Here is a 23,953-nt window from a genome sequence, read left to right as displayed (position 1 = left end):
AACGTTTTTAGTCATATCTGCAGGGTAATCTGGAGTTGTAGTAGGTGTAGTAATACTACATTCCTGAATTTCTTGCTCAGCTGATACTGACATTGTGCTGTAACACACTTTAAGGAATAAAGTAGGCAGTTTAGTAAAAGAGAGTCAGTTTAGGTCACCATCTTAAGTAGGAGAGAAAGCTGCCTTCTCGGAAAAAACGGCATGTTGATACGTAGTAGATCGCTTAAGTCCGCTTAGGCCCTATTTTGAGCAGATCTTATATCCAGCCAGTCGATTACCTCCCGTGGCGTATCAAAGAAATAAGTCTTGCCGTCTGAGACCACTCGCAGCCGAGCGGGAAACAACATGGCGTACTGTAAATCAAGGTTTTTAAGTTTCTTTTTCACATCTTGGAAACTGGCTCGCTGTTTCTGGGTTTCCAACCCGAAGTCAGGGAACAATGAGATAGAGGCATTCTCAATCTGTATATTGCCTTTCTCTCTCGCTAGACGAAGAACGGTGTCCCGGTCCCTGTAATGAAGCATTCTAGCAATAAAGGTGCGTGGAGGGGCACCGGGCAGCTTGTTACATGTGGGCAGGCGGTGGGCTCTTTCCACCGAGAAAGTGTCAGTGAAGGCCTCTCTGCCATACTGGCGTATTAGAAGTTTTTCCAGAAAGAGTTCAGGTTGATCCCCCTCTATGTTCTCAGGGAGGCCCACTAACCTGATATTGTTGCGGCGTAAGCGGTTCTCAGTGTCCTCCTGCCTTGTCATTACAGAACGTATCTGGTTTCGCATGGTGGACATCTCGCGGGGAATGTGCTTAGTGTCATCTTCAAGCTGTGAGATGCGCTGTTCAGCCGCCGTGACACGCTCTGGTAAATTGCCCATGTCCGCCCACAGCAGTTGAATTTCGGTACGGACCTCCTCCACCTTTGCCGTGAGAGAGTCAGTAAGAGTTGTCTGCAGAGTAGTTATGACCTCCAGGATACGAGTGGTCTCCGGGTTATCAGCCGGTTCTCCTTCCTCGTGGCAAACGCCATCTTGGGAGCCATCTTGCACTGCTTGCCGGTATTTGTCCAGCGGGCCTATAGTCGTTCCCTTCTCCTTCTCCTTCTCTCTTTTGGGACCCATTTTGGCAGCAATCGGATCAGCAGTCTTTCGGCAACAAAATGAGGTATGGATAGGTCAAACCACCGGGTGGATTAAGTAGGATGATGTCGGATAAAGATAGCTGGGGAGAGGAGCTCAAGAGTCGCACGTCCGCTCACATGTCCAGTTCGGCCACGCCCCCCCGTTATTTTGTTTTTTAAATGTTTGGAATCATGTATGATTTTCGTTCCACTTCTCATGTGTACACCACTTTGTATTGGTCTTTCACGTGGAATTCCAATAAAATTGATTCATGTTTGTGGCAGTAATATGACAAAATGTGGAAAACTTCAAGGGGGCCAAATACTTTTGCACACCACTGTATGCAGTGTGCTCCCTCCATCTCTCTCCGGTGGAGAATAGTACTGCGCCTCCAGGTACTGAAGCTGGAGAAGACTGAGGACAGCGGCGTGGGAGCGATCCGTACGGATGGGTCTGGAGGAAGCCCCAGGTATGTATAAATATTTTATATTACTTCGTCTCTGGTTTCCTTTAAATCTTTCACCTTAACATTAACTTCCATGATAACTACATTGTACGAGGCTGAGCATTCATTATATATTATTTAGTCCTATATTGGTACTAAATAGTGTTGGTACACGCTTTCTGTTTTGTAGCTGCCATTGACTTATGATCACTCATCTATGTTTTTACATTCAGGGCAGACCTGGCCAGTATGTACATCATTTAAATCTCGGAACCACTATCACACAAGACTCCATTTTACTGGTACTCGCACCACCCTAAGTTCTCAGCAATCATAGCACTTTGGCTCGGAATGCAGACATTTAATAGTGAAACAATATGCAACTTCACAGATTAACAATGTACCTCCAGCTGATTCCACCATCACATTCCTTCACCAGCAATGAAAGCAGATGGTTGAAAAGTAACATTTTAAACTAGATGTGTGTATATAATAAATTGATTTTAGTCAGGGATGAGCAGAAACTACGCCAGTGCGAATTTACGCATCGTAGTCCGCATCTACGCATCGTAGTTTGTAGGTGAAGTTTCAAAACTACACTTACGAATCTACGCATAGCAAAGTACTGCTACACGTAGCTTACGCCCACTATGAGTAGTTAACAAGTGTATTGCGTAGTGAACTACGAATGCGTTACTCGCGTCTAATTTTTCACGTGCGATTGTATGGTTACAAATTTACGCATTGGAAAGGGGAATGTACGCATAGAAGAGTCCCAGTATAAGCATTTAGAAAGGAATTAATGCGTAACATTTTCTGCATACGGACATAAGCATCCGCATACAGTACGCTTCGCACCACGCGTAATTGCGTATTTTGACGCTTAGACTACGAAATGCATACAAAACGAATATTTGATTTCGAATCCGTAGTTTGGCGTAGCGTAATTGCGTAAAACTACGCGTAGTTCCAGCATAGCGAAGTTGGCTGACTACGACCATCCCTGATTTTAGTGTGCAGTTAAAGTGTGGTGTTAGCTATCAGCAAGGCAAGGAATTGGGAATCACTTTGCTGGTCAGTTTCTGAAGCTGTACCCATCTTATTGCTGTAACTCGTAATTTTAACATAACTGAATCAGAAGCAAACCTCACCTAAAGATATCGCTGCACATGGGCTGAAGTTTTAAAGGATACCTGAAACAACAAACGTACACATCTAAAGAAGGCATCCCCGAATTTGGGCGCCACATAATGCTGATAGTAGAAAATTGGTTTTGTTACAGATTACTATCTATCTAATCTTCCCCCCTACGTACTACTAACATTAACCAACCTCCTACCTACATCTAACACTAACAGCTGATGTGAGGTTCAGCTACCTAATAGATAAATCTCGTACCCCCGCAGCCATCTGGAATTTGAGTATATAGTCGCCTAACTCCGTGTCCTGTTTTATCACCCCCTCTACCGATTTCAGGGGTTTGACTGTTGATAACTACTTAAGTTATTCAGGATACCCACTTTTTATCATAATTTTCCTGGTTTCAGCATCAGAAACACTTCCTGTATCTACAGTATATATTGCTGTAAATTGGTATGTAAGCCCTGCCCTCCCAGTGATGCTTAGCCTAGGCTGTTTAGCTATGCAGAACTCTCCTCCCAGAGCATTCTGGGAGACAATCATTATTTTCACTAGCTTCAGAATTCTCCGAAACAAACATTCCACAGAGCTACACCTGACAGGACTAAAGATGTTGTCATACGTGATAGATTTCAGAATGTAAATCAGGTTGAGGACAGATTTTACAAAGGGAAAACACTGACTAAATAATTTATAAATTAATAATGTAAAAAAAAAAGCAATTTTATTCATTATGTTATTGCCACTACAGTTCCTGTAGTTAGATGCTACTCATTGCAACAAAATACATGGCCACAATTTGTAAAACGGCAACCCATCTGGAGATATCAGAGGAATAACTTTACAGTGGGTCTTTTATCTAGTTCCTGCAAAATACTGCAAAAGCCTTCTATCACCATCAAGGACTTCCTATTGAGAAGGTTATCGGCGGTACAGTGGACGGACTGTACATTACGCTCGTTGTCCTTGTGCCTGAGCCGTAAACAAGGACTATCAGCGAGGGGTTATGGAAAGGTTAGGACATGCACAGACTCTGGCTCATGTGATCATGCTACCTCAAACTAACCTCCTCATGCAACGGAAATATTATGTAAGCTGGCTTTATTCAATACCGCGCTAGAATTGAAAAGATTTAAGTAAGGAAGATATAATTAAGGTCTCAATAATAAACAAACCTGCTACAGTTCCTCTCGTGGTTTCCACTTTCCTGCTATTGTTTCTGCTATGGCTGCTACACAAAGAGCAGCGTACGTCCACACAATAAATTATAGGACAGATACATACAATAGTGTCCAAAAAAGCTCATTCCTTGATCAAAAGAACGTTTAAAGTTCTATTTAAATATACCCACATAATATAAACAGATTGAGCTGGCTGTTTCCAGAATTTCACAAAGTACAGATCGAGGGGAGATTATGAACTGTACATTGTTTCTGTGGAACACATGTAACTGGATTAAACATTCAATTTAACACAATCCTTTCCATGGCTATGTATTGTAAATGTGACCTCTGTAGCGGTTCTCCTGTTTCCCGGGCTTGGGGTGGCAAAAAAAAATATATTTAGACCTGTGTTTGATTTTTCACTCTTTCTTGATGGAGATGTATAAAGTAATGTTAAACAAATTATTGGTCACCCATTTAGATATAGCAGACTGTCCGATCATAAATATTACAGAACCAGATACTCCTCAAGATTAGGCAAGGTCAATAAGATGCAAATAATTCCCAGTTGATGTGTTATTATCACAGAGTAATTCATGTATATTATTTCACTGAGGCGCTTGGCTTCCTGACATACTGCAATGATTTTCTCCAGTTACTGCCTGATGAAGCAGTTTTGAGCCTGCGAAATGCATTGTGGAGCATATGAATAAAGCTACTATTTGACAATAATCAACATAATTGTGTCTATTTTGGGCAGGTAAGTCCAGCACTACCTCCTCTTTTAAACTTTTTAAAATAATTTTATACCTGCACTAGTTCCAACTTACAGTTCATATAATTATGCAAATGTTGTATGTGAATTTATGCAGCTGGAAAATGAACCATTCGAATTTTATCTTGGCAGGATTTGATTGGCCCATTTTAAAACTACATACATTTGCATAATCTTGCATAATCTTAGAATTCGTTTTGCAGGGGGGCCCAGTGATTTCTAGTTACGCCCCTGATGATGCGCATGAATTGCCGGGTAAGTCAGAGTTATGAGCTACAGTAAAATATCAGTGGAACACCATTCAGTATCACCTTCACATAGTTTACACATTTTACAGAGCATTACACACAGAGAAAAAATAAATATAAACATCAGTTCATGCATTGGCTAAGCTTAAATTCAAAGGTCCATATTAAGTACTTAGAGTGGATCCACTGATCCTGCCATATTTATTTCCTTTTAAACATTTTGCCTGGCAGCCCTGCTGATCTCTTTGGCTGCATTAGTGTCTGAATCACACACCAGAAACAAGCATGCAGCTAATGGGGTCAGAAAACCTGATTTGCATGCTTGTTCAGGGAATGTGGCTAAAAGTATTAGAGGTAGAGGATCAGAACAGCCAGGAAATTTGCATTGTTTAAACACTTCAGTCTTCAGTCGTTTTTCACCTTATGCATCTGAGCAATTTTCACTCCAATTCATTCACCAATAACTTTATCACTACTTATCACAATTAATTGATCTGTATCTTGTTTTTTCCACCACTAATTAGGCATTCTTTGGGTGGTACATTTTGCTAAGAAATATTTTTTTTCTAAATGCATTTTAACAGGAATATTAAGAAAAAAGTGATTTTTTTATAGCTTTAAAATAATACATGCTACCATAATTAAAATCCACATTTTTTATTTGCCCATTTGTTCCGGTTATTACACAATTTAAATTAGGTCCCTATCACAATGTATGGCACCAATATTTTATTTAGAAATAGAGGTGCATATTTTTTTCAGTTTTGCGTCCATCACTATTTACAAGCTTATAATTTAAAAAAATAATTGTAATATACCCTTTTCTCATGCATATTAAAAAAGTTCAGACCCTTAGGTAACTATTTATGTTTTTTTATTGTTAATTTTAAATATAATAAATTGTATTTATTGAAAAAAAAATGTATGTAGATGTAGTTTTACTATTTGGCCACAAGATGGCCACAGTCAAAACATTTTTTTTAGTCCTATAAGCGAGCGCTCTCGCTTACAGGATGTGAATAGAGGACGGGAAACTTTTTCTTTAGAAAGATCGCGGCTTCTGAAAGAAGCTGTCGGTCTCTCTAACGGGGAGTGTGCGGGCGATCACGCACAGGAGCGCCCAGCAGCAGAAGAGCAGCCTTTTGAACGTAGCGAAAATGGTTAAAATGAAATAAATATGGCAGCCTCCATAGCCCTCTGACTTCTGATTCCCTACAAGAGAGAAGCCAAACCAGAGTGTTTACGAATTTAATGGTCCACCCCCAAGATTTTTCCATCCATCCTGGGAAAAGCTCCATGCAGCTTGTCAGCCATATGATTGTGGATACCGGACGCATACTTCAAACTTAACTTGGAAAAAAATGAACTAAAAATCTTTCCTATTTTCTTTGAAACCACCCCTAACATCTCTAACAGGAACTGGCTGAATAGTTGTCCCCGTGAAAACGCCATGCTTCCACTGTGTCACCAATGAGTGTGCACTTTTCTGCATTTTCCACACCCAGAACTTATTTAGGCCTTGCCACATGTACCTAAATACACCCCTTCCTATCTTTGTAGGCCACAAAAATCCTAGTACTTACACTCATCACTGCTTATCTACTATGACATTCTGTTATCTAGTATCCAATTAACAAGAATCTTGCGTTTATAACCCATTATGAATTCTGCCTGTATATAAACCTATCATTATTATTTCTTGTTTTCCGCTTCTTTCCACAGACCTCTACACAGGCTCCAAATTGAATAAACTAAATCTGCTACACCATGGCCCATATGCAATTCACTTTTTCTCTTCAACTTTTCTGCTAGGTGATATTTTTAAACTTGTCTATAAAATGCTTTTTAAGCTCCTAGCAAGCAAGTAACTACTTCATTATTTTGATAGTACTTATTCACCTAGTGTTTTGGTACTTTTTTTTAGTTGAAATGTGCTGGAAGGTTCTCTTAGAGAAAAATTATCTCCTAGGAGAAAACTTGGGAGAAAAAGTGAAATCTATACAGGGTGTTTGTCCCACTTAAACTAAACTTGCCTCCCCTAACTAACCTCATCATCTTCAGTGACATACAAAGGTTTTCATCACTCACTTCCTTCCCCCCTACGATGACCTCTCTAATCTAAGGGGAGCAGGAAGGCACAGAGAAAAAGCACTATCATCTTGCTAGGGCTCCAGGATGAAATCGGCAGCGAGTTTGTATGCTGTCCCTGGTTTGTGTAAGCTCCCTCCAGGGGCTCCAATTGTCTCCCACATACAAAAACATACTGTGAACTTAAAGGGAACATAAACTGAGAACGATATGGATTTTTCCTTTTAAAATAGTACCAGTTGCCTGACTCTCCTGCTGAACAAGCATGCAGATCAGGTGCTCTGACTTAAGTCAGACTGGATTAGCTGCATGGTTATTTCAGGTGTGTGATTAAGGCACTACTGCAGTCAAAGAGATCAGCAGGACTGACAAGCAACTGGTATTGTTTAAAAGGAAACATCCATATCCCTCTCAGTTACGGTTCCCTTTAATTAGTTATCCCAAAACTAGCCTGAGACTATGGCAGGGACATTACACTATGACTATGGTAGGTATTAAACTGTGAGCTCCTGTAAAATACACTGTTGTGACAGTACTATGTAAAGCACTGTGAAAGGCATCAGTGCTGTATAAGTACATAATAATATTTAAAAAAAATGGGGTGCCACTCACTTACTGAATCTCTCCTCCTAACTTAATTAGGTTTGCACACTTTTCATACATTGAATATGCTCTCAGGCCCAGTGCACACCAAAACCGCTAGAAGATCGTCAAAACGCTAATGGTCTTTGGAGCAGATTTCAGAACGATTCTAGGCATGTTTAGAGACATTTTCTAAACATGCCTAGCGTTTTTGGGAGCGTTTTTGTGTAGCAGATTAATAATATTGTTACAGTAAAAGCTGTTACTGAGCAGCCTCTGTAACAAAAAACGATCTGATCTAGCGGTTTGCGTTTTTCCTACACTTTACATTGAGACAGAAACGCTTCTGCAAACCACAAACTTGCAGCAGGAGGCACGTTTGCGGTTAGCTAAAAGCCTCAAACCGCTGGTGTACACCATCCCATTGAAATACATTACCCATGCGTTTTCACAGGCGGATGCGGTTTGGCGGATCGCTGCTAAAACCGCTCGTTGTGCACTGGGCCTCAAAGCCAATGATGAAAAGAAATTCTGCTGACAAGCAAATCTCCACAGACACAGGATTAAATTTAGCCTACCAACAATTTTGGTTATAGTAAGGTAATCAGTTGCAAGCAAATTGGTTGGTGGTTGCTGGTGTTGGTAAGATCAATTATTTTCCTTTCCTGGGTCAGCTGAAAATGACATGTTGGGAGACAGTGTTGCTCTTTATTACTCAAAATGTCATCATAATGCTGGGAATACATAGAGGGCTCGTCAACGTTGTGGGGAAGTCTAGAAGGGAATAACTTGTGCACATATTATTTATACTGAAGCTAACGCCCTCCTTAGTTTTACCTGTTTTAAATGCATGTTGCATAATTTTGTCCACATTGTGGAGCTCTGCACATCTTTGCAAATAGCCAATTCGAGTACAGCCTCTGTCTGAGAGCGCTGCCACTTCCTCCTGTTGATAATGCTGGGACTACACCATGAGTTTTTTCAGCAGATAGATGGCTCAATAGATAACTTCTGACAGGTCCAATCTGATTTTGATTGTTTTTCTGATCGATTCCCCCATAGAAGTGAATGGAAATCAATCAGAAAAATTATCGGAAAATCGATCGGAAAGTAAATCTGCCAAAAAACTCATTGTGTATTCCCAGCATTAGACTCCCCTAATCATTTCAGCTTTACCCTATCCCAAACCCACTACCTATTGCATTCTAAAATTCCCTTCACTTGGAATGTTGTGGTATATTAAACCATACATTTATATATTTAAGGGTGAACAGTTCCATTACTTGTGCAAAACCATTAGGTGTTACAGGGTATTCTGTTAACTTAAAGAGAGTCTGAAGCGAGAATAAATCTCGCTTCAGACCTCATAAATAGCAGGGGCACGTGTGCCCCTGCTAAAACGCCGCTATAGCGCGGCTTAACGGGGGTCCCTTCACCCCTAAATCCCCCTCGGTGCAGCGGGGGAGCGCTTCCTGGTTGGGGCAGGGCTAACCGCCGCAGCCCTGCCCCACGCGCGTCTGTCAGCGCGTATCTCCGCCTCTCCCCCGCCCCTCTCAGTCTTCCTTCACTGAGAGGGGCGGGGGAGAGGCGGCGATGCGCCGCTGACAGACGCGACTGGAGGCAGGGCTGCAGCCGTTAGCCCTGCCTCCAGGAAGCAATAAATCTGCGACCTTTCTACGACACTCTTTTGCGGGGGGTGGGTTGGGGGTGAAGGGACCCCCGTTTAGCCGCGGGATAGCGGCGTTTTAGCAGGGGCACACGTGCCCCTGCTATTTATGAGCTCTGAAGCGAGATTTATTCTCGCTTCAGAGTCTCTTTAAGGAGAACAGAACCAACAGCGTTTTGTAGACAGCATAAAAAACCCAAAAGCCTCCCACTGAAAGAACTTTACCAAGTGCAATGTTGCTTTTGTAAAACAAAGTTTAGCAAATATTCAGCTTCACAAGAGTAATAAGTAAGTCCTCAATAATGCATCACATCAGGACAGTGAATGAAGCATTCACTGTCCTGATGTGATGCATTATTAAGGGGGTTAGTTCTTGCTTATATAAAGCTGAATTCGTTCTGTTTTTGTAAAGCAAAACTTTACATGTTGAAGGTAAATGATGGTTCTACCAAACAGCAACATGCTGTTCTTTTTAAGCATCTGGACTTCAGGAAAGACTTTCTTTAATCTTGCCATGGTAATATACTATACCCGGTTGATACGAATGATTCATCCATACTTTACAGCATCCAGTGGTCAAACCCCCCCCCCCCCCCCACACACACACACCAATAAAGTCCTCACACTCAATATCCCATTTATCTCAAAATAATTAATATAGTTTCCAAGGAAGTATATAGAGTACCAGCAACTAGCCATTTATCCCTACAGAAAATGCACCTTTACCTTTATGCATATGCTTAAAGTGAACCTCCAGACTAAAAATCTACTCGGCAGCACTGAAAAGGCCTGGTGTTTCTTTAACAGTTTCACAGCATCAGAACTTTGTTTCTCTTATACAAGCCTCATTTTTAGCTGCACAGAAGAAAACTGCCCGGGCATTTTACCCCTGATGCTGTGCAAAGCATGATGGGATTTCTGATGTTGTTCTCCTTCTGCTGTTTTGGTGCATTTTTTTTTTTACATTTTGAATTTGACATTTGAAGCCTAGCGCATGTAGCTGGGAGGGGTAATCAGGACACCGGATAGTTGGAACTGTGTCTCCTGCTCCTTGTCACCTCCTTTCAACCAAAAAGATGGCTGCCCCCATGACAAAGATGGCAGCCCCCATGAATCACAAACATTTGCCTGTTCTTTTAAAACAGGGTGGGTAAAAATTATATTACCTATCTATTCTAATTAACGTAACTAATGTAACTTAATGACATGTTTGTTTAGGCTGAAGTTCCCCTTTAATTATCCAGGATACAGAGTCAGGAATGCTTTTTATGTTTATACACTGCTTTATATTGGCATGTAACCCCACCCTCCCAGTGATGTTTATCCTAGGCTATGTCATCACATAGGCTTCTCCCCTCAGAAAACTCTGGAAGATGATATTCCTGCATCCTTCACAATGGGTGAGGGCTCGTTTCCACCATAGCGAATCCGCATGCGGCGCCGACATGCGGATTCGCTTGGTACATTGAAGTGGCCGGGGCTGTTTCCATATGTGCGGCGTGCGGGAGCGATTTGGCGGCGGGCCAAATCTGCACGACGGGACCCACAGAAATCGCCTGCGTCGGGAATCCATGCGAATCGCCACTAATGTATTTAATAGGAAAAACGCATGCGTTTTTTACATGCGTTTTTACGCGCGATTCGCGTGCGATTTCGCACCTTTTTCAATGTTATTTTGCCCTGGCAGAGTCATGGTTAAAAATCGCACGCGAAATCGCGGGTAAAAACGCATGCAGAAACGCATCCGCATGCGTTTTTACAAGCGTTGGGATGCCGGCGAAATCGCGTCGCAACAGTGGAAACGGGCCCGAAAAAAATTACATGGTAATTTACTTTGCCAGCAGTAAGGATGCTGGCATCTTAATAATATAAATCAGGATGAGGAAAGATTGTACAATTCACTAAACATTGACTAAATCAATTATAAATGAATATTGTAAAAAAATGGAAAACTGCATAATTTGGAAAAAGATAATTTGCCCCAGAGAAAAATGCACTTTGAATTACTTATTAATTAAATGATTAATTATGATATTATTTTACAATGTTTCTGTTACTTATGGTAGGTAGCACAAATCTGACAGATTTTGTACTAGTGCAATCTCAATGTCAGTTTCTCAGTCCAATTGCCAAATTAGTGTGCAGGGAGGCCAGATAGCATCTTTGAACAGATCCTTTCCACAAAATGCTTTTGTAAAAATAAAGGAAATACTAAAAATCTACCTTGAGGAATTGGACTAGTCCAAAACCTGACAGATTTTAATCACCTATTGTTACAACAACATAGGAGAAAAGTAATTTATTGTGCATTTTACTTGTGCAACAAAAATACATCTTAGATTTATGAGTATACTTGTATTTAAATTTTTGGGGGGCGACAGTGGTCCTTTAGGTTATATACAGTAAAGTTCCTTTTCAACTAAATTTGGATTAGGTTAAGATCAGATTATTTCTCTTCACTAAAAATGTTGTTTTCTTCTCGGCAAAATCCATGATAGCATTTTTTGAAGCCATGCGTTCAAAAAGATGAACTATAACATAAAAGACAATCTTGAAAACTTAAAAAGGGGGGAAAGACTTATTAGTGTGTTGATTATTATTAATATTTTTTTTATGTAAGGCTAACAAAGACCACCTTTCAAAAACACCATAAACAATTACAATAATCAACCTCCAGAAGAAAAGTAAATAAAACATTCTCTTCTCCCCTAAAAAAGAAGGGGGCAGGATTCATTGGTATTGTTTAATTGTTTTTTACCTTTTACAATTCTTTTTTTAATTTTGTTCACATGACTTTTTATATACTTTTCCTTATTTATTGGTGGTGTCGGGATGAAATGTTTTCCCGTCTCTATACTGATAATAAAACAGTGTTACAGTACAAACTGTCAGTTTGCATTTTTGATGCAACAAAAAAAGTTTATATCCTCTTTACAAAGATGCACATTTCTATTTTACCATCACATCGTGCCAAGTATAGATATTGGTGGTTAGTAATATTCATGTTTATGGGAATCTGAGAATGCAAATCTCTTCCACGTAGGGGCAAACCTCAGTCAGCCACCAATCACAGCCATCACAATTTCACAAAGGGCAGGACATTCAGCAGTGTTTCCTTTTGCAAAAAACAGCAAAGCCGGGTAATTTGTAAATAGGCAGTCTACTGTCACACTGCAAATAAACCCCTGTGTGGTTTTATAATTTTTGTTACTTACTGGATGATGATTTTTCTACAATGGAAGGTATAGGAAAAGCGCAAAATGCTCACACAATCGCTTTGTGTGGCGATTGCGTTCGTACTTTCATGAATAAATACATTGTGTATTTCTGGCTCAAAGAGTTCACTTTCTGACTTACGTCAGGATGTGAAAAAACAAATCGCTCTGCAAAAGCTCTTTGAAAAGCACTTTAAACAAAATGGAAGCACGCAGGTAAACGCCCGGGAGAAAAAAAAAACATGCAAATTTTTTTTTTAAAAATCGCTGGTGTCAGCAATTTCGATTTTAGATGTGAACAACGCCTAACTTTTTTGCAGAATATAGCCAAGGGAATAAAAATAATAAAAATAAAATAATTCTACAACGTACACTGAAATTCAATAAGCACCAATTTAGGATATGCTACTCAAAGACAATGCATAGAGATAAGGTTTGGAGCTTAAAGAGACACTAAAGCGAAAAAATAAATTATGATATAATGAATTGGTTGTGTAGTACGGATAATTACTAGATCATTAGTAGCAAGAAAAATATTCTCATATTTTTATTTTCAGTTATATAGTGTTTTTTATAACATTGCATCATTCTCTAATATTTGCAGTTTACACTCTACTCAGCATTCTAAATGATTTTACAGAGCAGCCTAGCAGGGGCGTAACTAGAAATCACTGGGCCCCCCTGCAAAACTTTGGATGGGGCCCCCACACCCTCGTATAGGTGCCAACCCCCAGTATAGCCAGGTATATTGTGCCCTCAGTATAGCTAGGTATAGGCGCCATCAGCACAGCTAGGCATGGGTGCCCACAGTATAGCAAGGCATGGGTGCCCCCAGTATAGCCAGGCATGGGTGCCCCCAGTTTAGCTAGGTATAGGTGCCTACAGTATACCCAGGCATGGGTGCCCCCAGTTTAGCTAGGTATAGATGCCCTCAGTGTAGCTAGGCATGGGTGCCCTCAGTATAGTCAGGCATGGGTGCCCCCAGTTTAGCTAGGTATATGTGCCCTCAGTATAGCCAGGCATGGGTGCCCCCAGTTTAGCTAGGTATAGGTGCCCTCAGTGTAGCTAGGCATGGGTGCCCTCAGTATAGCCAGCCCCCCCCCAGTTTAGCTAGGTATAGGTGCCCTCAGTATAGCCAGGCATGGGTGCCCCCAGTTTAGCTAGGTATAGGTGCCCTCAGTATAGCCAGACATGGGTGCCCCCAGTTTAGCTAGGTATAGGTGCCCTCAGTATAGCCAGGCATGGGTGCCCCCAGTTTAGCTAGGTATAGGTGCCCTCAGTGTAGCCAGGAGGGGATGCAGCGCATGAAGGGGGACCGATGCCCACACACAGCGGCGGGGAGGGGGACCACTCCCCTCCTCCCTCACCTTGGGCTCCCCTACCAGCGCTTTCTCCTCCGGCATTAATTAGCAGCAGTAGCGGCGGCGGTGTAAAGGGAACGCAGACTTACTACTACGTTCCACCCCGGAGATTTTTTTATGTGTGCACGCGCGCGATCGGCCGCGGATCGTTAGCCCAGGAATCAATGAATCGGGCCATGGTGCCCGATCACTGACTCCTCTCCCCCGCAGAAAAAGCGACAGCTTCTCTCGGAAGCTTCGCTTTTTCTGCCTCCTATGTCCCTCTAAGCGTACATGTTACGCTTAGAGTGACGTCATCTAAACAAACTCAAGGTCTTGAGTGGCCAATCTTGTGGCCAAAAAGTAAAACTACATCTAAATGTAAAAAAATAAATAAAAATACACATATTTACCCAAAACAAATACTATTTACATCCCACCCTCCCAAAAATACCGACATAAAATGTTTAATAATAATAAAAAAAAACATTACAAAAAAAACCCACAAATATTTACCTAAGGGTTTAAACTTTTTAAATATCTATGTAACAATGAAATATTTCTATTTTTTGTAAATAGTGATGGATGCAAAATGGAAAAAATGCTCTTTTATTTCCATATAAAATATTGTCGCCATACATTGTGATTAGAGTTGGGCCGAACCTCCGATTTTAGGTTCGCGAACCGGGTTCGCGAACTTTCGCGGAAGGTTCGGTTCGCGTTAAAGTTCGCGAACCGCAATAGACTTCAATGGGGATGCGAACTTTGAAAAAAAAAAAAAATTATGCTGGCCACAAAAGTGATGGAAAAGATGTTTCAAGGGGTCTAACACCTGGAGGGGGGCATGGCGGAGTGGGATAGATGCCAAAAGTCCCCGGGAAAAATCTGGATTTGACACAAAGCAGCGTTTTAAGGGCAGAAATCACATTGAATGCTAAATGACAGGCCTAAAGTGCTTTAAAACATCTTGCATGTGTATACATCAATCAGGTAGTGTAATTAAGGTACTGCTTCACACTGACACACCAAACTGTTCACTGAACAGAACAGGTATGCAGTGGCGGGTTCACTGAACAGGTATGCAGTGGCAGGATCAATGAACAGGTATGCAGTGGCAGGATCACTGAACAGGTACGCAGTGGCAGGATCACTGAACAGGTATGCAGTGGCAGGATCAATGAACAGGTATGCACTGGCAGGATCACTGAACAGGTATGCAGTGGCAGGATCAATGAACAGGTATGCACTGGCAGGATCACTGAACAGGTATGCAGTGGCAGGATCAATGAACAGGTATGCACTGGCAGGATCACTGAACAGGTATGCAGTGGCAGGATCAATGAACAGGTATGCACTGGCAGGATCACTGAACAGGTATGCAGTGGCAGGATCAATGAACAGGTATGCAGTGGCAGGATCACTGAACAGGTATGCAGTGGCAGGATCACAGTACAGGTATGCAGTGGGCTGAGGGCTCACTGAACAGAACAGGTATGCAGCCAGGAAGAAGTTAAGCCTAACTAATCTTTCCCTATGAGAGACTGCAGCAGCTCGCCCTACTCTCACTAATGCAGGCACACGAGTGGCCATAACGGCCGCCGCTGCCTGCCTTATATAAGGGGGGGTGGGGCTCCAGGGGCTAGTGTAGCCTAATTGGCTACACTGGGCCTGCTGACTGTGATGTAGAGGGTCAAAGTTGACCCTCAGGTGCATTATGGGGCGAACCGATTTTTTGCGAACTATTGCCGCAAAACGTTCGCGTGCGACACCCGCACGCGAACCACCTAAGTTCGCGCGAACCACGTTCGCCGGCGAACCGTTCGGCCCAACTCTAATTGTGATAGGGACATAATTTAAATGGTGTAATAACTGGGACAAATGGCCAAATACAATACGTGGGTTTTAATTATGGAGGCATGTATTATTTTAAAACTATAATGGCCGAAAACTGAGAAATAATGAATTTTTTCAGTTTTTTTCTTATTCTTACTGTTAAAATGCATTTACAGTAAGGTAGCTCTTAGCAAAATGAACCACCCAAAGAAAGCTTAATTGGTGGCGGAAAAAACAAGATATAGATCAGTTCATTGTGATAAGTAGTGATAAAGTTATAGGCTAATGAATGGGAGGTGAACATTGCTCGGATGCATAAAGTGAAAACGACTGAGGGCTTAAGTGGTTAAAAGCACACACATAAATTAAAATATGTTACAACAGTTCCACTGAAAGTAAAAATTGAATATTGTAACATTACTGGATAGTAGTCTTATGGGATGTGACCCAGTAGATATAAACTGTATTCTAGACAGTCTATAATGTCGAACATGAATTTCTTCTGTATTGCTCTAGGTGGCGTCTTGTGCACTACAAGTTCAGTGAACAAAAGTCAGTGCTGTGTCAACTAGCTTTAATTACACCCCCAAACATATTTCAAAAAGCAGTTTGAAAGACTTATGCTGTGACAAAAGGTCGCGAATGGATGGCTTTTCAGTTGTAGCTAAGAGCTGCCAAATATTTTGTAGTGGAAAAGATTTCTTATAATAACGGTCAGGCTCATAAAGTGTTTAGATGTTGAGGATGCTTGAACTTTGAGCAGCACCCATTTCCCAGATAGTAGGAAATTAACAACCATGCTTACGCAGACACCTCTCTGTTCTCACTCCTGTTTGACTGACTGCAGACACTGAAAGGCACTAAACATTTTGCTGAGCATAATCTTCTTGGCAGATACCCACATATTTGTTTTGCAGTGGACCAGATCATATGTTTCAATAGACATCAAAAGGTCTTACCGCTAAAAGAAAAAAACAAAACAAAACACCATGGTATCTTCCAAACTGTTCTCTGTTTGGTGATGCAATGCCCTCACACGGTGATTCAAAATAACTACATACTTGTGGAATAGCTGACACCTCTATGCCTCATGTGAGCCTCCAGAAAGGAAACTATAAATATCGGCCAGTATATCCAAGTGGATTAAAATATTGTCAACACTACAGTGAAGGCTGTGGAGTTCACAAAATGTGTGAGGACCGCGGCACTGGATTCTGAGGGACAAATCAGGCCAGCAGTCAAGTAATACTTCAAAAACGTATTCACAGCAAAGATATGTGAAAGCATTTATAGTCAAGCTCAGAATTGCATCATCTACACTGACAGCATGGCCTACTCTCCTGCAAGCATAGGACTGCTGTATGGACTTTTCACCATTTGTGATCAAAAGCCACATTAATTTGCACTTTAGTAAAGGTTATAACTTTCAACCTTGACATATACACAAAGGTTTAATATCAAAAGATGAAAATAAATCAAAAGAATTATCCACTCCTCCCATCTCTCCACCAGGGCGGCTCCCTTCCGTGAATCCCTCCACTGGCTTCCTATCCAGTCCAGAATCAGATTCAAGATTTTGTGTCTGACCTACAAATCTGTCCACAAAACCTGTCCAACCTACATTTCTGATCTTACTCAGAGATACACACCTAGCCGCTCACTCCGCTCCTCAAATGAACTTCGCCTGACCGCCCCCCCCGCATCACCCAGTCCCATGCACGCCTCTAGGACTTCTCAAGAGCCGCTCCAACACTATGGAACTCCCTACCTCCACCCATTAGGGCAGCCCCCTCCAAGAAGGCCCTCAAAACTCACCTTTTCACTCTGGCCTACCACACCTCATAATTGCTCCAAACCCGCAGCTGAACTCTGGTCCCTAACTTTCGTGTCCCTACCTCTCCCTCTAGATTGTAAGCCTTTGGGCAGGGTCATCCTCCTTTTGTGTCCTACCTGATCATGCACCTCCATTACTGTAAACCCATGCTATGCATTTGAGTGAACCTAACTTGCCTAATCTCCATGCTCCATCCAGTGACTGACTAAGCATTACCTTGTATTCATATGGTGCTGTGTGATCTGGTTTTCTTGTATTCCTGTATTGACATATTTCTGTATGTCACCCCTAAGTATTGTCTGTAACCTAAATTAGTGTCCAGAGCTGCGTAATATGTTGGCGCTTTATAAATATAATAAATAAATAAAAGTTATTTAATCACTTATAGGAGCGGCTAAATTATAGCAACAACCCTTGAAAATTCATCTTAGCTCCTGGAGCTAAGATATACGCACCTCACTACGATTGCCCACTGCGTGCACCTGTGCGCATTCTCAGGGCAGCACGGTAGCGTAGTGGTTAGCTCTCTCGCCTTGCAGCGCTGGGTCCCTGGTTCGAATCCCAGCCAGGGCACTATCTGCAAAGAGTTTGTAGGTTCTCTCCGTGTCTGCGTGGGTTTCCTCCGGGCACTCCGGTTTCCTCCCACATTCCAAAAAACATACGGATAAGTTAATTGGCTCCCCCTAAAATTGGCCCTAGACTAAAAGTACTTACACTACATAATATAGACATATGGCAATGGTAGGGATTAGATTGTGAGCTCCTTTGAGGGACAGTTAGTGGCAAGGTATATATACACACTGTACAGCGCTGCGTAATATGTCGGCGCTATATAAATACTAAATAATAATAATAATAATTCTCATCGCTGGCCTTTAGTACACTGATCAGTGATTGGGAACATGTGTTCCCATTCACAGATTAAAGTGGCTGTAACGAATGACCACAGCATCAGCAAGGTGCCGTTGTCTCAAAAAGAAAGTAAAGACATACACACAATTCCTGTGGAGGGCATATAGTGGCCAAAAAGTAAAAGACACCCTTACATACATTCAACTAAATAAAAATAAATAAATCCCCCATTAACCCCTTACCTCTCCCATAGTTACCAATATAAAAGACTTATAAAAAATATGACATTCAAAAAAATACAAAAATAGTTACCTTAATGTTTTTAATATGTATGTCATGAGGGTATATTACTGTTATTTCAAATAGGGGCTTGTAATTAGTGATATAGTCTAAACGAACGCAAAAAATACTCCTTTATTTCCAAATAAAGTATTGTCGCCATACACTGTACTAGGGGCATACTTTAAATGTTGTAATAACTAGGACAAATGGGAAAATAAAATGTGTGGGTTTTACCCACAGTAGCATTTTTTATTTTTAATAATTTTATTTTACAATAATGGCTGAAAACTAAGGAATATTAAATTCTTCCATTTATTGTATTATTCCCCTAAAATGCTTTTAGAATAAAACAATTCTTAGCAAAAAGTACCACCAAAAGAAAGCCAAATTGATGGTGAAGAAAAAACAAGATATAGATCATTTAGGTGTGATACGCAGTGATAAAGTTATTGGCAAATGAATGGGAGGAGGGCTGAAATGTGAAAATTGCTCTGGTCCATAAGGGTAACACACCTGTAGTGGTCAAGTGGTTAAGGACTACCTAAATAGAATTTGATACATTTAATCAGTACTATCAACATCTGTCTGAAACGGATCAATCAGATTGATATACATATGTCCATGTTTGGAAAGCTCTGCCTCCAAGAGGTCTTTTTAATATTTGCTTATGGCAAACACCTTCTCATTTGCTCAAATGGTCATCAGCAAACTCAAAAGACAGAGCTTGGCTCCATTCTATGGAGCCTCACCCCCTCTCTGCAGTGCTTTTTTAAGGAGGAAAAAAAAATTGTGCTGGGAGCTGTATCAAGCCTTTTTACTGCTGGAACTTTCTGATACTGAGAAAGACTATAACCAGACATCCGCACCCAACCACTTGAATATACAACAGTCTCTGCATTGCAGCAGAAGCTAGCTCACAGTCATACTCACTTGCATGACTTCAATGCACCACCCCCCTCCGCGCTGGAGGATTACTGCAGTTATTCTCCTTTACAAGAAAGTATTGACAGAATAAAACATAAAAAAAAACAAAAACAAAAAACATACAAACATTTCTTGCGGATTTCTTTTTCATTTTGAGCACTGGATGGAGGTTGGTAAGGCTGCATAAAATGCCCGCCACTTAGGTAACATTGTATAACGATTGGCAGAGGATTTAAGTTTGAAGTCCTCTAAATGTTACATTAGTTTTACCTACTTACTTATTTTAATCACAGTATGGACTGGTTTCATTTCAGTTGTGCCATAGTATATTTAGGGCTCATTCACACCATGTTCTGCACTGTCAGTTTTGACGCACAGCACAGTGTCCATATATTTTCATATTACCATTCAGAGTACAGCTGTGTGTTGTGATGTAACACGGCAGGAAACATTTTATTGCAGGTGCACTCGTTTACCCGCATCGTGACCATGGACGACTGCACTTTAATGCAGCATGACGCGCATACCGTGTGTCGGAAACACGTGCACAAAAGCATATTCATGCATGCTTTGTAGTGCGAATGGGCCCTTAGGCTCAGAAATAAACAATCTCACATCATTTTGTCCATGAGATATCTACCAAAGGTTTACTACACCCTTTGCCACCCAATGGGCACAAAAAGTACATTTCACCTAAAACATCACAGACTCTCCTGTTTGAATAAGTCAGCGAGATGAAAGTCCATCCAATACTAGAGTAGAGTTGGGCCGAACGGTTCCACGCGAACTTCGGTGGTTCGCGTTCGCGTCCCGCAGGCGAACCTTTGCGGAAGTTCGGTTCGCCCCATAATGCACATGGAGGGTCAACTTTGACCCTCTACATCACAGTCAGCAGGCCCAGTGTAGCCAATTAGGCTACACTAGCCCCTGGAGCCCCACCCCCCCTTATATAAGGCAGGCAGCGGCGGCCATTACGGTCACTCGTGTGCTGCCTGCGTTAGTGAGAGTAGGGCGAGCTGCTGCAGACTGTCTCTCAGGGAAAGATTAGTTAGGCTTAACTTGTTCCTGTCTGGCTGCATACCTGTTCTGTGAACCCACCACTGCATACCTGTGCTGTGAACCCACCACTGCATACCTGTGCTGTGAACCCACCACTGCATACCTGTGCTGTGAACCCACCACTGCATACCTGTGCTGTGAACCCACCACTGCATACCTGTGCTGTGAACCCACCACTGCATACCTGTTCAGTGAACCCACCACTGCATACCTGTGCTGTGAACCCACCACTGCATACCTGTTCAGTGAACCTGCCACTGCATACCTGTTCTGTTCAGTGGACCCGCCACTGTATACCTGTTCATTGAACCCACCACTGCATACCTGTGCTGTGAACCCACCACTGCATACCTGTTCTGTGAACCCACCACTGCATACCTGTGCTGTGAACCCACCACTGCATACCTGTTCAGTGAACCTGCCACTGCATACCTGTTCTGTTCAGTGGACCTGCCACTGTATACCTGTTCATTGAACCCACCACTGCATACCTGTGCTGTGAACCCACCACTGCATACCTGTTCAGTGAACCTGCCACTGCATACCTGTTCTGTTCAGTGGACCCGCCACTGTATACCTGTTCATTGAACCCACCACTGCATACCTGTGCTGTGAACCCACCACTGCATACCTGTTCTGTGAACCCACCACTGCATACCTGTGCTGTGAACCCACCACTGCATACCTGTTCTGTGAACCCACCACTGCATACCTGTGCTGTGAACCTACCACTGCATACCTGTTCAGTGAACCTGCCGCTGCATACCTGTTCTGTTCAGTGGACCCGCCACTGTATACCTGTTTATTGAACCCACCACTGCATACCTGTGCTGTGAACCCACCACTGCATACCTGTTCTGTGAACCCACCACTGCATACCTGTTCAGTGAACCTGCCACTGCATACCTGTTCTGTTCAGTGGACCCGCCACTGTATACCTGTTCATTGAACCCACCACTGCATACCTGTGCTGTGAACCCACCACTGCATACCTGTTCTGTGAACCCACCACTGCATACCTGTGCTGTGAACCCACCACTGCATACCTGTTCAGTGAACCTGCCACTGCATACCTGTTCTGTTCAGTGGACCCGCCACTGTATACCTGTTCATTGAACCCACCACTGCATACCTGTGCTGTGAACCCACCACTGCATACCTGTTCTGTGAACCCACCACTGCATACCTGTTCAGTGAACCCGCCACTGCATACCTGTTCTGTTCAGTGGACCCGCCACTGTATACCTGTTCAGTGAACCCGCCACTGCATACCTGTTCTGTTCAGTGGACCCGCCACTGTATACCTGTTCAGTGAACCCGCCACTGCATACCTGTTCTGTTCAGTGGACCCACCAGTCCAGCACGGCCGTCACTACACAAACAGCTGTTTGCGGTGCGTTACACGGTGAGTTTGGTGTGTCAGTGTGAAGCAGTACCTTAATTACACTACCTGATTGATGTATACACATGCAAGATGTTTGAAAGCACTTTAGGCCTGTCATTTAGCATTCAATGTGATTTCTGCCCTTAAAACGCTGCTTTGCGTCAAATCCAGATTTTTCCCCGGGACTTTTGGCATGTATCCCACTCCGCCATGCCCCCCTCCAGGTGTTAGACCCCTTGAAACATCTTTTCCATCACTTTTGTGGCCAGCATAATTATTATTTTTTTTCAAAGTTCGCATCCCCATTGAAGTCTATTGCGGTTCGCGAACTTTAATGCGAACCGAACCTTCCGCGGAAGTTCGCGAACCAGGTTCGCGAACCTAAAATCGGAGGTTCGGCCCAACTCTATACTAGAGCAGAAAGACATTTCATAAGCTTATGTGAGGTAAACGTCAATCAATCATATATACAGTGAAAATGTGCATCTGTGGGTAAAAATGTAAATAAAGACAGAAAAACCTATATGCTGCTTCATTTAACTGTAATTTTTTTTTTTGCAGTGTGCATCAATAATACCCAAATATAGATCCTGCAATTGGGTTGAAATTTTGCCACAGGAGCTGCCCACCAGGAATGAGCAGGCGCAGGGCCGGCCCTAGACTTTTTGTCGCCTGAGGCAAATTTTGAAAAAATTGCTGCCGCCCCCACGGGGGGGGGGGGGGGGGGGGGGGCGCTCTGGGGGGCCGCCGAGCTGGTGGGGTAGCTGGCAGGACAGGGGTATTGGGCCTAGCGGCGGGGAGGGGGGTCGGACTCCCCCCTCCCTCGCCTGGGTCCCTCGATCTGCGCTCCCCTCCAGCCTTAAATCGAAGCAGCCGCTATTTGTAAGAGGCACGGGCGTGGAGGACTCACCTCTTCCCAGCGTGCACTCCACAGACGTCACTTCCTGCAGCGTTGCAGGAAGTGACGTCAGTGGAGCGCACGCTGGAACGAGGAAGAGGTGAGTCCTCCCCGCCCATGCCTCTTACAAATAGACAAGACAAGACAAATAACATTTATATTGCGCTTTTCTCCTTGCGGACTCAAAGCGCCAGAGCTGCAGCCACTAGGGCGCGCTCTATTGGCAGTAGCAGTGTAAGGGAGACTTGCCAAAGGTCTCCTACTGAATTAGTGCTGGCTTACTGAACAGGCAGAGCCGAGATTCGAACCCTGGTCTCCTGTGTCAGAGGCAGAGCCCTTAACCATTACACCACCAGCGGCTGCTTCGATTTAAGGCTGGAGGGGAGCGCAGATCGGGGGACCCAGGCGAGGGAGGGGGAGTCCGACCCCCCTCCCCGCCGTTAGGCCCAATACCCCCGTCCTGCCAGCTACCCCTCCAGCTTGGCGGCCGGCTCCCCGCACCCACGGACGGGCGGGTGCCGCCCCTGGAAATTTGCCACCTGAGGCAAAAGTTTCACCCCGCCTCATAAGCGGGCCGGGCCTGAGTAGGCGAGTAAAAAAACTCAGCTTTGCTGAACCTGCATATCAGTGAGCATAGTACATAGCAGAGTGTTAACTCAACTATATTGCCACCTCTTGTCAATCCACTGCATGCACAACAGTTTCCTGACAATTCCACATTCACAGCTGAACTACCAGTTGTGAATTCGGAAGTGTCGGGTAAATGGAGACATTGGTCACAATGCCTCTGAAGACGCTACTGAAGCAAAACGGACGTTAGGCGGGCCGTCACCACCACCATGCCCCACAACCTTCTCTGACCACAACAGGTATGTGCACCAACAGCAATCATATTGCATAAGTTATCTTTTAGCAAAATTGAAGAGCCATTAGCAATAAAGCTTTTTTAATACAATTGATGCAGTGCCGGATCTCCATTTTTCTTGCTTGTTGAGTGAACTGGATGCCTATTTTTTCTTTTTTTGATCCTGTACACGCTGTATTTTGACTGTGTGACATACCCATGGAATTGATGTACATATAAAATTGCAAGAAGCGGATTGCTATACACGC

At 42.9% G+C, this 23,953-nt stretch overlaps 1 long non-coding RNA gene across 1 annotated transcript in view; it reads left to right on the top strand.

The window, feature by feature from the left end:
* The window catches only part of LOC137532908 (uncharacterized), a 126,841-nt gene extending 104,254 nt beyond the window's left edge, over positions 1 to 22,587 (top strand). Inside the window, exon 2 of the long non-coding RNA XR_011024063.1 lies at positions 22,504 to 22,587. This is a non-coding gene — a long non-coding RNA (uncharacterized lncRNA). The remainder of the gene's footprint in view (positions 1 to 22,503) is intronic.
* The last annotated feature ends 1,366 nt before the right edge of the window (positions 22,588 to 23,953 follow it).

This window comes from Hyperolius riggenbachi, chromosome 9, assembly GCF_040937935.1.
Source record: "Hyperolius riggenbachi isolate aHypRig1 chromosome 9, aHypRig1.pri, whole genome shotgun sequence".
Classification (NCBI taxonomy): domain Eukaryota; kingdom Metazoa; phylum Chordata; class Amphibia; order Anura; family Hyperoliidae; genus Hyperolius; species Hyperolius riggenbachi.
This window is presented reverse-complemented; position numbering and strand designations above follow the sequence as displayed.